Source organism: Crotalus tigris, unplaced genomic scaffold (genome assembly GCF_016545835.1).
Source record: "Crotalus tigris isolate CLP2741 ecotype Arizona unplaced genomic scaffold, ASM1654583v1 scf7180000024441.2113493, whole genome shotgun sequence".
Lineage (NCBI taxonomy): Eukaryota > Metazoa > Chordata > Lepidosauria > Squamata > Viperidae > Crotalus > Crotalus tigris.
The window spans coordinates 1,100,277-1,115,879 of NW_024100610.1; positions in this window are offsets into that span (position 1 = coordinate 1,100,277).

Genomic DNA, 15,603 nt, shown 5'->3' on the forward strand with positions numbered 1-15,603 from the left:
ACAATGGAAGGAATTATGAAATAACCCAGGCAGAGAAAAAATTGCAGGGAATAGCAGATATGGAAAAGATAACCTACACTTCAAGATTGCAAAATAAGTCTGAGGACAAGAAAAAAAGATTCGACAAAATGGATTATAGAGCTGTCAGGAGAACTTTGAGAACTTGAGAGACAAAAAATGATAAGAGAAATTAAGAGAAAAAGAAAGAAAAAGATTTTCAATGAATATGAAGGGGTGAAACATTCCTACAAAACATTTTATTTGACTTGTCTTTTGTACCTACAACAACATCTACAAGATTATGGGAAGACCTTCTGGTTCAGCGGAGCATATTGATTAGGAAAGATGTTTGGCAAAAAAAAAAAAAAAGAAGGCTAAAGTTAGGATTAAGAAATTAGATGATGGAATTTATCAGATGGAATATCTAAAGATTAAATACTTGTTTGAATATGGTTAAAGAAATTCTAGATATAAATGAATTTTAGTTTAAGAGGGATGGGCCCCTCAAGTAATATAGTATTTTTTATGATATGAGGAATATAAAAATGTTGGGTGGGTTATATGAGGGAAATGTTTTAGATGTTTAAGTGTATTTGATTTTGAGAAAATTTCAATTGATAAGAATGTTTTAAATTGATTTAATTGGTTAGATAATTGGATGTATTAGCTGGAATATTTAAAGATTAAACATTTGTTGGAATATGGTTAAAAAGAATAGAAAAATTTTGGATATAAATGTATTTTGGCTTCATAGGGACATGTTTCTCAAGTAGTATATTATTTCCTTCTTTTTTTCTTCTCTTTTTTGTTTTTGTTTTAAGATATTAGAAATGTAACATTGTTGGGATGGCTTATATGAGGAAAAAGATTTAAATACTTAAATGTAATTAACTCTCAGAAAATCTTAACTGGTAAGAATGTTTTGAACATTGCGGGGAATACAAACCTAAATAAGAACTTTGAAAACAAGTTTTATGGTAAGGTAATTAAGATGATCAATTAGAAAAGAAGCTTTATATTGATGTGGCTGTTATTTGTAGAAATAGTAGAAAAATGTTTATATTCAATTGTTATCTATCAAAATACTAAGAAATATACTAATTTAAAGTTGATAAAAGAATATTATTGGAAGAAGAGAAAATCAAGCAAAGCTATTATGAGGATTATGGAATTATAGAAATTAATTATTATTGACTGTTTTTAAATATAAACCCAGACAACATGCTGTTTACCAAAGATTAAGGTGATTATGTTAAAAAATTAATAAAATATATTTAAAAAAACAATTTAAAAACGCAAAAGGCAGAAATCACATGAGATGGTCAAATCTCAAGAAACTTCAGGAATTTTGCAGGAAAGTGGTGGAATATAGCAAGAGCAGTCATAAGATTTTATGGTTCTTGCATGAGATTGTGAGTTCTTGCAAAATGTGAATTTTTGAATGCAAAACCATATGATAACAGAACAGAATTTCAGAGAGTTCTGACTCCTGGACTAGAATTTGAAACATTGGAGAAATATGGTGGCTAAAGAGATATCTAAATGGACTAGTATACATAGGACAGCTTAATCCTGTAACCCTTCATTTACAGATTGCATTACATCCAGTTTCCTACTTCTGTAGTACTTGCTCCTTGTGTACTTTTTTCTTGTTTGTTTGTTTGTAATTTTGTATGGCTACCCATTTTAAAACACAACTCTAGGTGTTCTTACAGAAATAATAAAAGTGCAAACCATAAAATCATAAATACAAAACTAAAACCAAAATTAAGAAATAAAGCTGGCATCTTAGTCATCTCTTCCACATCATCCATAGACCTCCATCACTATACCACAGTGCCTGTGTGAACAGTCAAGTCTTAATGACCTTCTGAAAAGCTAAAAGTGTGGGAAGAAACCAATTTGGTGTAATGATTAAGGCATCAGGCTAGAAACCAGCAAACTGTGAGTTCTGGTTTCACCTCAGGCAGAAAACAATTGGGGACTTTGGGCCAGTCTCTCTCTCAGCCCTGGGAAGTCCAGGAAGCAGGCAAGGGCAAACCACTTCCAAAATCTTGCCAAGGAAACTGGAGGGACTTGTTCAGGCAGCCACCAGGAGTCAAGACTGACTTAAAGATACCTAAAAAGGGTGCATTTGTATGATGGAGGTCTTCTGGATCACTGGGGGAAGGGTGTTCCACAAGATAGAGACAGCTATGGAAAAGGTACCATTCCTAGGTCCCAATAGGTGGGAAATTTTCACCTACCCTATCCAATCTGCCTCAGAGAGAGGCAGTTCCACAAATAGCATCTGTTCTCCTCTACCAGCCAGCTTGATGCAAGAGATGGGAGTGGAGGAAAACTTCAAGGTAGAGGGTATTTTGATTTTCTGTATAGGAGACATAGATTTGATTTTAATTTAATTCATTGGGTGGGCTACTCAGACATCAAATGTTTTTGAGAGGTGACGGATGAACCACACACACTCTGTCTCTTTCGACAGTTATATTTGCACTACAGTGCCCCTAGAAACCAAAGTGGCTGAACAGGTTGAACAAAAAGGTATCTGCCCCTGCCAAATATTCTGACACTGAAGGGACGGGGGACTTGATTGTGGGAGGTAACAACTGCACGATTGCCAAGTAAACAAATTTTCATGATTGCCTCATGAAAATGAGGGCTGAAGTAGGGGTAGGGAGATTCTGAAATTCCCTCCCTTTCTGCTGCCCCAATTAAGAAGAGGAAGAGAGTTCTTTGATAGTGGGGGAGTTTTAGAGGAATAAGAAATGTGACAGAAGGAGAATCCTCTCTAACTGCACAAAAACAAGAGGAAGGATTGGGTGAAGCATCTAACACTTCTGGTGGCACAGTCGTTAAAGTGCAGTATTCCAGTATTCCAAACTCTGTCCAGGGCCTGGAGTTCGATCCTGGTGAGACTCAGGGTTAATTCAGCCTTCCATCCTTCCAAGGTCAGTAAAATGAGGACCCAGATTTTTGGGCATAATATACACATAATGCTTACATTGTAAATAGCTCAGAGAGTGCTGTAAAGCAGTAAAAGGTGGTATATAAGCCTAAATGCTATTGCTATTCTACAGTTAAAGGGGGAGTGAAGAGAGAGAATAAAGAGAGGGGTGTATGAACTGAGATACACAAGACAGAAACCAAAAGCTTTCAGGTCAGAGATGGCCATTAGGTAAACATGCAGCAATTCTCAGTTTTGAGGCCACCAAGATGTGCCACACATCTGTTAATTTTGAAGCATGGGAGGAAGAAGCTCTAAATGCATGAAAGTATAAATGCCACCTCCTATTGCACTGGCTGTGGGCAGTCACTTGTTTTGCATAGTTGTCTAAAATAAAGATTTTTGTCTAGCTAAGATTATCAGGCAGTTTTCCTCCTAGTCAAGTTGAGAAGCTGAGTTATGAAATGGTGGGAGAAGAATTTGTAACTTACTGCCAAGTAAGGTGGAGCAGCCTTATACTCCTAAAATTTTCAGCCAAAGATAAAGTTACCCCATTACCAGATACTCCTGAAGGTGTAATGCCATTGTCATGCTTGAGAGTTGCTAAAGGAAACACTAGTAACAAATTAAACGGCTAAGTATTTTGCATTGAAACAATGCATTGGCTCACCACTGCTCTGGATGAATTTAAATGGCTCCACTATAGAACAACAATCTACCATTCAGTCTTGCAGTCTTGCAGGTTAGATTCCTAAATATTTCTAAATATTCACAGGAGTATTTAGACTCTTTAGCCCAGCTCATATGCTCCCTTTTGATTTATCCATGTTGCAACTGTTGTTCATTTTTTGGAATGCTACTGTTCCAGACTGTTAGTGTATAACCTCTATGGTCAATGAGCTTTGCCAAAAAGAAGCTTTGTCTGAAAAGTAATCCTACCTAGCATAATTTTGAAAATCTGCTCTGAAATTTGAAAGAGATTCCTTATGGTAGTGGGTTAGAATCGAAAGTCCGGAGCCTTTATCCATCTCATCAATCTCCTGAAGCTAGTTTGTTTGATGTTGGACCTGCTAGACCAGGGGTGTCAAACTCAATTTCATTGAGGGCCGCATCAGCATTGTGGTTGCCCTCAGAGGGCTGGGTGGGCGTGTGGCCAGGAGAGGCGTGGCCTCCTGGGTGGTCGTGGCCAGCTCAACATCACTCGTGTCAGGGGTGCCTGGGCAGGACTGGGGAGGATCTGAGAGTCTCCGGCAGAGGAGGGTGGGACCAGGGTGAGCGCCAGTCCACTGGAGAAACCTCACCGTCCCTTTCAGGCTGTGTGGGGGGACCCCAGACAGTGGCATGGGCTGCCCAGAGCCTTGGGCATCCGGTCAAGTGCCCAGCCTTCAAGTTCAGGGACCCTGCAGCCCAGCCTAGCTTAGCCCCACTTCCCCAAGGGGCCCCAGGCTGTGCTTATCTCCTCCTCAAGGCTGCTGCTGCTGTGCTCGCTCTCCTTGGCCAAGTTGCTTATGGTGTGTGCGGGAGGGCAAAATGTGTGGGAGGCCCACTCCCTCTCCCTGTGAGGTGACCCAGTGATAGGATGGATGACCACCAGGAGAGGTCAGGAGGAGGGGACAAGGGATGGCAAAAGGGCAGCAGGGCTGGTTATGGCCAAGTGCTAAGGCAGGACTTCCCTCAGACCCTTCCTCCCTCTCATTATAATCTATCTACCTTCCTTCCTTCCTTTTTTCCCTCCCTCCCTTTCTCCCTCCCTCCCACATTCCCTTCTTTCCTTCCTCTGTTCCTTCCTTCCTCCCTCACATCCTCCCTTCCTCTGTTCCTTCCTTCCACTCTCCCTTTTTTTCTCCCTCCCATCCTCCGTTCCTCCCTCCCTCCATTCTTCCATTCCTTCCTCCCCCATCCCCCCTCCATTCCTTCATCCCTTCCCTCACCTTCTTATCTGTTTCCTTCCCCCACGGTCAGGAAGGGGTAATGGGAGGGAGAGAGATTGCGCCCGCCATTGCAGGGGCAGTCCCATTGAAAGGGATGCCTCGTGGCTGCAAGGCTGGAGGTGCTGGTGGGGGGGATGGCACTGATCTACAACCTGGTTGCATCCATCAAAGCCAGAACGCGCTCAGCCTTAGCCTTGGAACCAGCAAGGAGCTGCCTCACCACCTCTGACTTGCCCCCCAGATGTGAGCACAGGAGACAGCCAGCACTGGTGTCCTGGGTGAAGTCAGCCTGCAGGGCAAGACAGCTAGCAGGGATGCTGGACTCCGCTTGCGTGCACGCCCAGGAAACAAACAAAGGCTGCCCCATGGATCTAAAGCTGAGCGCATTCTGGCTTTGATGGATGCAACCAGGTTGTAGATCAGTGCCTGGTCAGCCTGGGCTGGGCCGAGGTGTGGCGGGCCGGTCCTTCACTGTTTCCAGAGCAGGTCCCCGGGCTGGATGGAACCACATATCGGGCCAGATCTGGCCTGTGGGCCTTGTGTTTGACATGTCTGGGCTAGACAAAAATAAGATAATGGACACTTGAGCATGTGAAGGCAAAAAAATAAAAAAGAATCTAAAAGATTGAACGGAGAAACAATAGCATCAGAAACTTAGAATAACCATCTGCTGATTTAGATTAGTTTTTTTCTAATGGAAAATGTACTCCTAGATAGTATTGAAATGTCTGCAAGCAAACATTCAAGTTCAAAGAGCATCAACAATAGATCATATAAAAAACATTTCCATGTCTTTATGCCTATAGCAGGTTTATAGCAACAATGTCCTTAAAAATCTTGAATCCTTTGATGTGGAGAGTATCAAGGAAGTTTTGTAATTAGGACTGCTCTGTGTGGGTGCTGAAGATCAGACATGAAATTTGGTAAAGGTGTGTCGCATACTCCATTTTTTTATATAATATTGTATTTCAAGGGAAATGGGGGTGGAGGCAAATACTTTCATTTCTTTTCAAAGAATCATTGTGTCTTAATAATAAGAGGCTCAGATGAATGTTCAAAGAATGTTTGTTGTTTTTTGTAATACAGAGGGTAGATTTTAATTTATTTGGCCATGAAAAGATTCCCGACTCCCTCAAAACAAAGAATGTCACAGAACGGTGTACCAAAACAATGTTTTTGAAAATATTTTAAATGATTGTGTTCTTCTTTCTTTCCTTCTTTCTTTCTTTCTTTCTTTCTTTCTTTCTTTCTTTCCTTCCTTCCTTCCTTCCTTCCTTCCTTCCTTCCTTCCTTCCTTCCTTCCTTCCTTCCTTTCTTTCTTTCTTTCTTTCTTTCTTTCTTTCTCTCCCTCTCTCTCTTTCTTCACTTTGCTTCTCTTTCCTTTTTGTTATTTAGCAGTGATACTTGCCTCAATATTTCTTCTAGCAATATTTTGAAGCCAAACCATATAATACTTAAACTCACTAAAAATTCAGAGCAAAGAGGGCCTCCCTGTGGAATTCCTTGGAAAGTGACATTTTTCAGCCATGCTTCTACAGTTTAGTAATCCTTGTTGCTGTTCTTTATACTTTTTTAAAGATCTCTGAGGACAGAATCAGACCTAAGTAAAGGCACAATATATACTCTATGTATGTCCAATGTACAACTATTTTTTACATTCTTTTTTATCACTGAGTTTGACAATAAAATATATTTTAAAATAGGCTTCCCTGTTAGCTCTTTGAGGTAGGCTAGGTGTCAAGTGCAAAAAATCAGGACCATACATTAATTGCAGTTAGGAAGATGTATTGCTCAAACATGTATACAAGAATCTTGTCAATTAACATTAAATACTAAATTGGCACCAGATAATGATCAACAGAATTTAAGAAGGGTTGGACATAGACCATTTGTGGAAACATAAGGACTCTACGCTAATAATTCGCTTAACTCTGCCACCCAGCTCTGCCTGCTCTTTTCTTACACCAGCTCAGGAAATAGATGCCACAAAAATACTAGATATTCTATTTTATTGATATAGGTCATTGATGGCAAACCTTTTGGACTTGGTACCAAAAATTAGAAAAATGCCTAATGAGATTGCTGGAGTATTACACACATGCTATCCCCCCAACAAAAGATTAACACTTTTCTAGATTTGTCTCCCTCCGCCTACACACACACAAACAATCTAGGCTATCCTGAACAGTGGCATTCAGCAGCAGTACTGAGGCTGAGACTAAAGTGGAGGTACAGGCCTCGACTTCAATCCTAACACCCCCACTGCCACTCAAAAAGGCCAGCTGACACCAGTCCCCAAGGCACCTGAGCCTTGGGGAATGGCATGATTACTTCCATGGCCCAGTGCTCCCCATGATCTGCCATGTGCCCTTACTTTCAGCCGCTATTCTCTTTTTGTTGATGGGCTCTATGGCCCACCTGAGCCTGCCGTGGGTTGTACAAGACCTTCCATGGTCTTCCACAGTTTCCAAAAATTGTGTGAGAACAGAGCATGATTTCGAGAACAGTTGTTGACAGGTGTTGATGAATGCTGGCGTGTCACCTAAAATGTCATGTGTGTCATAGGTTCGCCAATACTGATATATAATAACAGGATCTTGAAAGCCTGGTAGCGCTTATACTAAAGGGAATAGGTGAAAACTTTCAGTTTCTTTTTAACTCTTTCTTCCCTTCCCAGGCTTAATTCACGTTTTGCTAATGATCTATGCATAGTTTCTCCAAAGTCATCTTCTATCCTTCTCGTCCTAATTGGAAATGAGGTTGAGACTCCATTTTTTTTTTTACTTTCTTATGAGGAATTCACCATTTTTAACTTAGTACAATTTTATTTCTGTATTGGAAAAATTTCTAACAACAATTACTGAATTCATAACTCTAAATTTAATCATTACTAGCCTCTTTTCTTCTCCAAAATTTTATCCTACTAAGTGTTATTGTTATAGGCTATAATAGCCTTAATCAAACGTTCCTGATGAAGAGCCAAGATTTGAATGTAAAATATCTGTTTTATAGGACACTTTTACTACAGTGCTGGTTAGAGTATTACAGTATTATCTGCAAAGAACTTTAATTCATTTTATTGATATTTATTCCCACATGTCTCAGAATGAAAAGTAAGAGGCCATACAGAATCTCTTCCCTAAGGTAAACATTGTCTATTCAGTGGACTTCAATTCCCAGAAATCTTAGCGCTGGAAATGGAATTCTGAGAACCGAAGCACACACAGATGGAGATTTCTCAGCTAGTAAAGGCAGAATATTTTTGATTCAGTCTCTGGAATTTATGGGTAGGGCTGGAAAAGTTTCCGTTGAAAGCCTTGGGAGCAATACTGGATCTGCCAGAATTCCAGCCAAATGTAAAGAGGGCAGGGCTCCTGTGCCCACAAACTGTTCTTGCTAAAATTATCTCTTCTACAAATCTAATAAAAGACATAATAGTTTTGTTACTTTGCATCTCTTCACCTGATACCTCTACTGTAGCCACATCTCACCCTAGTAATTACTTTACAGGACTGAGTGTTGCAACTAGACAAACATTTCAGATCAAATATAAAAAGATATCCCATATTAATACCATATATGCATGTCTACAAAACACAAGGTTGATTATTGTCCAAAATAAAGGCAGGCCATGTACATTATACCATATAAATTAATCTTCACATTAATATTGTGTTTTTTCTAGGGTTTGACTTGCATGTTGGCAGGAGCTGCTGGTATTTAGATTGTACTCAGAACAAAAGGATGAAGGTATCAATGCATGATATGATGGCATATAGGTTGGTATATGTACATGCATGTGTATATACTGTATCTATTATCTGTCATCTTGTCACTAGGAGTGGCTGGCCAAAAATCACCCTGCTGGCTTCCATTCGTATGGAAGGAGTCTAAAACCTACATCTCCACTTCTAATATAGCACCTTAACTATTGTACCCCATTGCCTCTCATATCTTCATATCAGTGGAGATCTTAATACTGTTTCCTAGTTTTCACACAAGAAAAACCAAATCCTAATCCTATTCAATGGCCCTTCATACTGAAAATAGGACCTTAAGGAGGTATGCAGAAGGAGGCTAGAAAGGACTGTAAGTTAATCTATGTATACTGTAGCCCTGCATAACATCCTAGGTCTAGGATAATAAGAGTATGACAGTTAAACAAGGAAAAATGCAGCAAGTGTAATTTTGTAGAATAAACCTACAGTGACAGAATCTATATGTAATAATAGAAGCTATTAAAAGCACATCCCGTATTTTAAATAAAGAATTATTTAATTTTGCCATTGTCCTATTTAAGTACCCTTAAGTCATTCCCACAAATATAGTAACTCAAACACCTTCACAAGGACAGTAAAGATTGGGGCTGGGCATGTTTTGAAAACAATTTAGAAATTCTTCAGATCTCATAAAAGCACCGCAGCTCTCAATTAAATTAGCCTGACTTTTTTCAGCTTGACTTTGTTCCTAGTGGACAATCACTTAAATGTGAGCCAGCAGCGTATAGTACCCATCAAAATGCCAATGCAAGCCTAGGTTTCATTAACAGAGGGATAGATTTAAGATGATGTGAAGTATTAGTACCACTTTATAAAGCCTTAGTAAGACCACACTTAGTACGTGTGGCCTTAGTAAGACCACACTGATCACTGTATTATAAAGAAGATGTTGAGACTCTGGAAAGAGTGCAGAAAAGTGCATCAAAGATGATTAAGGGGGTTGGAGGCTAAAACATATGAAAAATGATTGCAGGAATTGCATGAGTCTAGCCTAGTGAAAAGAAGAACTAGGGGTGACATCATAGCATATTCCAATATTTGAGGGGCTGCCACAAAGAAGAGGGTGTCAACTTATTTTCCAGATAAGGCAAGATAAAAAAATAATGGATAGAAATTAATCAAGGAGAGAAGCAACCTAGAACTAAGGAGAAATTTCCTAACAGCGAAAACCAGGGCTTTTTTTCTCATAGAACACACAGAATGGAGTTCCAGCACCTTTTTTGGATGGAACCTTGTAGGGTAGGCAAGGCGGGTTATATGATGTGTGTGAGTTCCGGCACCTTTTTTTTTTTTTTTTTTTAGAATAAAAGCCCTGGCGAGAACAATTAATCAATGGAATGGTTTGCCTTCAGAAGTTGTGGGTGCTCCATCACTGGAGGCTTTTGAGACTGGACAGCCACTTGTCTGGAATGGAATAGGACCTCCTGCTTGAGCAGAAGGTTGGACTAGAATATCTCCAAGGTCCCTTTTAACTCTGTTATTCTTTTTTTTTTTTATTAAAAGTTTTTTAAGTTTTACAAAAAAAGGAAAAAACAAAACAATACAAAGACAAAAAACATATACAAAGAAAAAACTAAACATTACACAACAAACCCTCCCTCCCCCAACCTCCCCCAAACCCCCCCCTCTCCCCCCGAGCTTCCCAGAGCAGAATATAGGCTTAATTAAAAAACAATTAGAAAAATTATATTTTAAAATATATATGTATATATATAAGAATAAAAATTAAGAAAAAGCTATATAATATTTTTTAATATCCATTTTAAACTGTATAAATTTTATCCATTTATCCCAAACAGCAAGAAATTTCTCTTGTGTTTGTTGCTTTAAAAAAGCCGAAATCTTTGCCATTTACGCCAAATAGGACACTTTAAGAAACCATTCCTGCAGTGTAGGCAAAGATTCCTTCTTCCAATATTGTCCAACTAACAGCCTCGCGGCTGTAATCAAATTTAACATCAATATAACCTCCTTTGTATCACAATCAATAACTATATCCAACAAAAATAATTGCGGAGTAAATTTTACCCTCCTTTTAAAAATTCTCTGGATATTCCACCATATCTTAATCCAAAATGCTTTTATCTCTCTACACGACCACCAAATATGATAATAAGTAGCATCCATACACCCACATCTCCAACATTTAGGTTGTAGGTCAGGGTACATAAAAGACATTTTTTGTGGATCAAGGTGCCATCTGTAAAACATTTTATAGAAATTCTCCCTTAAATTCTGTGCTTGTGTAAATTTGACATTTCTCGTCCAGACAGTTTCCCAGGTGTCCAATGGAATTGGCTCACCAAAGTTCTGCGCCCATTTAATCATACAATCTTTAATTAGTTCCGTTTCTGAGTCCAATTCAACTAAAACCCCATAAATTCTCTTAATGTGGGTTTGTCTTTGATCCTTCACTTGCTTAATAAAATTTTCATCTTCTCTAAGAAAGCCCACCTTGCAATCCACCTTCCATCTATCAGCTAGTTGCCTGTATTGGAACCAAGAGTAAATAATATTTTCTTGTGCTAACTCTTCCCGTGATTTTAACTGCCAGTTTTGTCCATCCCACCTAAGTACCTGTCTATAAGACACCATGTCCATTTTAGCACCTCTTTTTATTCCTTCTATCGCATGCCAAGGTATAGCCCATAATGGTACTTTAAAATCACTTTTATAATATTTTCTCCAAGTCCTAAGTAAAGAAATTCTTAAAATATGAGATTTAAAAACCCAATCCATCTTTTTGTTGAGTATTAAATAGGCATGCCACCCGAAAAGTAAATCCCATCCCTCAAGATAAAGTATCTCCGGATTTGTCAAATTTACCCAGTCACTAATTAGTGTTAAAACCACCGCATCATAATATAGTTTCAAATTCGGTACCTTGAGTCCACCCCTCTCACGGAAGTCTTGCATAATTTTAAACTTAACCCTTGGCTTTTTCCCTGCCCAAATAAATTTATTAAGGCCTTTCTGCCATTCATTTAGATTAGTCTCATTCTTCAAAATCGGTAACATTTGAAACAAAAAGAGAAACTTGGGTAGAATATTCATTTTTATCACTGCAATTCTTCCCATGAGGGATAATTGCAACTTCTCCCAATTCTTCAAATCATTCTGTACCCTAACCCACAACCTTTCGTAGTTATTTTTAAATAGTTTTGCATTAGAAACAGATAGCATCACCCCCAAATATTTAACCTCTTAACTTATATTCTTTTTTGTTGACTTCTATTCCTTTAATTTCCTGCGACTCTCGAATTTTAATCAACAATATTTCCAATGTTAAAACAAACAACAGTGGTGATAATGGACACCCCTGCCTAGTACCTTTCTCTATTGTAAAAACCTCTGACAGACCTCCATTAACAATAAGTTGCGCCGTTTGTTTTTGATATATTACCGTAAGAGCTTGTAATATCTTTTCACCAAAATTCATCTCTTCCATTACTCTTAACATGAAATGCCAATTCAATTGATCGAATGCTTTCTTGGCATCCAAAAATATCAGCCCTGCAGAGACTTGGTTGTTCTTATCTAAATATTCTAATACATTAATGATTTGTCTAACATTATTTTTCATATACCTTCCAGTTATAAACCCAGATTGATCTTTATGCACAAGGTAAGGCACAACCCTCATAAACCTGTTTACCAAAATTTTAACAAATATCTTATAATCCACATTTAAAAGAGATATGGGCCTGTAATTCTTTGGTAAAGTAAGATCTTGATCCTCCTTTGGAATCAATGATATAAAGGCACTACGCCATGAAGGAGGGATCTCTGAACCCTGTAAAATACCATTAAAAAGATCACTTAATGGTTGAATCATCTCCTCCATTAAAGCTTTATAATAAACAGCTGTTAACCCATCCGTACCCGGTGCTTTCCCTAATTTCAATTGTTGGATTACTAACGCAATTTCCTCCTTAGTAATTATCCCATTAATTTCATGTTTCTGATCCTCTGTCAATCTAGGGAAATTAACCTCACTTAAATATTTATTTATATCTAAAATTTGCACATTAGTAGATTTATATAACTTTTGATAATAGTCCAAAAAGGATTTCTTGATCCATTCCTTCTGAGAAACTAATTTACCCTTATAGTTTATTTTCTCTATTATTCTCTGTCTCTGTTTCTTTCTTAATTGATAAGCCAACTATCTCCCTGGCTTATTAGCATTACAAAATGTATTTTGTTTCATAAACAACAAATTAGTTGCAGCTTGATCTGCTAACAACATATTAAATTGTGACCTTAGTAACTTTATAGATTCTTTAATACTTTCATCAGAAGGATTTAAAATCAAGGACTTTTCTTTTAATTTAATTTCATCTTCCAATTCTTTACGTTTCTGAGTCTGCTTTCGCTTATAACAATTATTCATTTTTATCAAAACACCGCGCATAAATGCTTTACCTGCATCCCATACCATTGAGATTAAAGTTCCCTTATACATATTCAAAACAAAATAATCCTTTAAACACTCCTTTAACTTTTGAACATTCTTCTCTTGTCTAAACAAATTTTCATTCACTCTCCAGGATCTTCTCTCCTCTTTTTCTTGAGTCAACTCCAGCCAAACTGGACTATGATCCATCAACGATCTAGGAAAAATCTTTACATTCTTTACTCTATTGTACAAGTCCATTGTAATAAAAAAAAAATCAATTCTTGAAAAGGATTGGTGTCTATCAGAAAAAAAAGTGAAATCTCTCTCCTCTTGGTTACATTCCCGCCAATAGTCCCTTAATTCCCAGTCCTCCTTCATATCAAAAAAGGCTTTAGGTAATTTTGCTTGTTTAAAAAAAGGAGAAGAACCTTTCTTGTCCCTTTGTATATCTAAGACACCATTCCAGTCACCCATTAATACCACAGATCTATAGTCCAGCAATGTTATTTTTTGATGTAACAACTTATAAAATTGTTCCTGTTGCTGATTTGGTGCATAAAGTCCCACTATAAGTACTTTCTTACCATATAAACCAAGTTCAATCATCACATATCTTCCCTGGGGATCTGATTCCACCAGACAAGCTGGTAGATTTTGTTTAACATAAATAACAACTCCCCCTTTTTTCCCAGGAGCAGAAGATACAAAATGAGATCCCAAACGAGCATTAACTAAATATTTCTGATCCTTAAGTAAAATATGAGTTTCCTGTAAGCAAATAACATCATTGTTATGTTGCTTCAAATAGTAAAAAAAAATTTTCCTTTTCTGAGGAGAATTCAATCCATTAACATTCCAGGTCAGAAACTTTGCCATCACTCTTGGTCCGCAGCCTGGAGAAGACACCTTCAAGATCTGCCATTGCTGCATGTGTTGCATAACTCTTGGGTCTTGCTCCTCCCACCGGCGATGATGCACTCTCAGAAGAAGTTTCTTTAGCCTCTTTCTTACGTTGCTCCTTCTCTTTACGTCTATAAGCTGCACGAGTCATTCTCTGCTCTTTAACCTCCGTTTGGCGTTGCCATTCAGCTTGCAGCATCCCAGCAGAAACCAAACCTAATGCCTCAGATTGCTGCTCCGCCTCTTTACCACTCAAAGATTTCTGAACAGGTAAAATTGAGCCTGCACCCAGGACCGTATTATAAAAATCTCTAGCTTTATCAACCGTATTCAATCTGTAACGTGTCCCCGCATGGCTCAAAACAATACCCATCGGGATTTCCCATCTAAATGGCATCAATCTAGCTTTAAGCTCATTAGCTAGGAAGGCAAAATCTTTCCTGCTTCTTAGAATTTTTGATGGGATTTCCTTTAAGATGATGACATCTTGGGCAGCAATCTGGAATCTTTTATTATAAAAAGCCTGTATAATCTCATTACGCAGAGACTTCTTTGTAAAATAAATCACCACATCTCTAGGCAAATTCTTCTGCTTAGCAATCCAAGAGTTAAGTCTATAGATTTTTTCCACTTCTCTGCGTAATTCTCCTTTATCCATATTCAAAACCACAACTAAATCAGTAAGGACCACCTCCATCAAATCTTGATTCGTATCTTCCTTGAGGCCTCTGATCCTCAAGGCATACTCCATCTGTCTGTACTGAAACATCAAAATATCTTCTTGTGAAGTCTCCACCTTCCTTTCCACATCTTGAATTTTATCATCAAAAGAATCAACTTTATCTTCAACTTCCTCGAGTCTTGCATCCAGCTTCACCACCACCGTAGCCAGGCCTTAGACTGCTGCAAGTATATCTTGTCGCAAAATGTTGTTATTATCTTCCATTTGATCCTTTATCCCACTTATCTCTTCTTTAAAGTCAGATTTAATGTCTGATTTAATCTGTATAGCAAATTGCTTCATTTCCTCTCTCATTTGAGCTACAGCATCTCCCATTATGCCTCTAGCCTCTTGTGCTGAAAATCCTGGCAAAGGAGGGGAGGGTGGTGGCTGAGCCGGTGGTGCATGTTTAGATTGCTGTTGTGGTTGTGCAGTAGAGGTTATAGGAGAAGAAACCACCTTGGATGTTGTAGAAGGCGGCTGTCTCTTTGAAGCCATTTTAAATAACCCAGTTCTCACTTCCCTTTCCCCCAAAAAGAAAAAAGGAGGGGGAGAGAGAGAAAAAAAAGTTTTTTTTTTCTTTTAAAAGAGACAGCAAAGGCACTATAATCCTTAGAAATCCAGAGAGAAAAACCAAAAAAGTCAAAAAAATCAAAAGAAGAAATTCAATACCAAAAGCAAAAGCAAAATAGTCCTTAAAGAAAAAAAAAATGAAACAAAAGACAAGGAAAAAAAACTCCGACACTTTCAAAGCGCCATCTTAATTCCTTTCTCCATACTAATAAAAAGAACAAAGGAGAAATAATCAAAACTAAATAAGAAGAAAATAAAAGCCTAAACTATATAAAAAAAATCCTTTAAACCACTCTGTCCGTTATAAAAACTACTCACCAATACACTATAAGCAAGGAGATAGAAGCGGCAGTTTC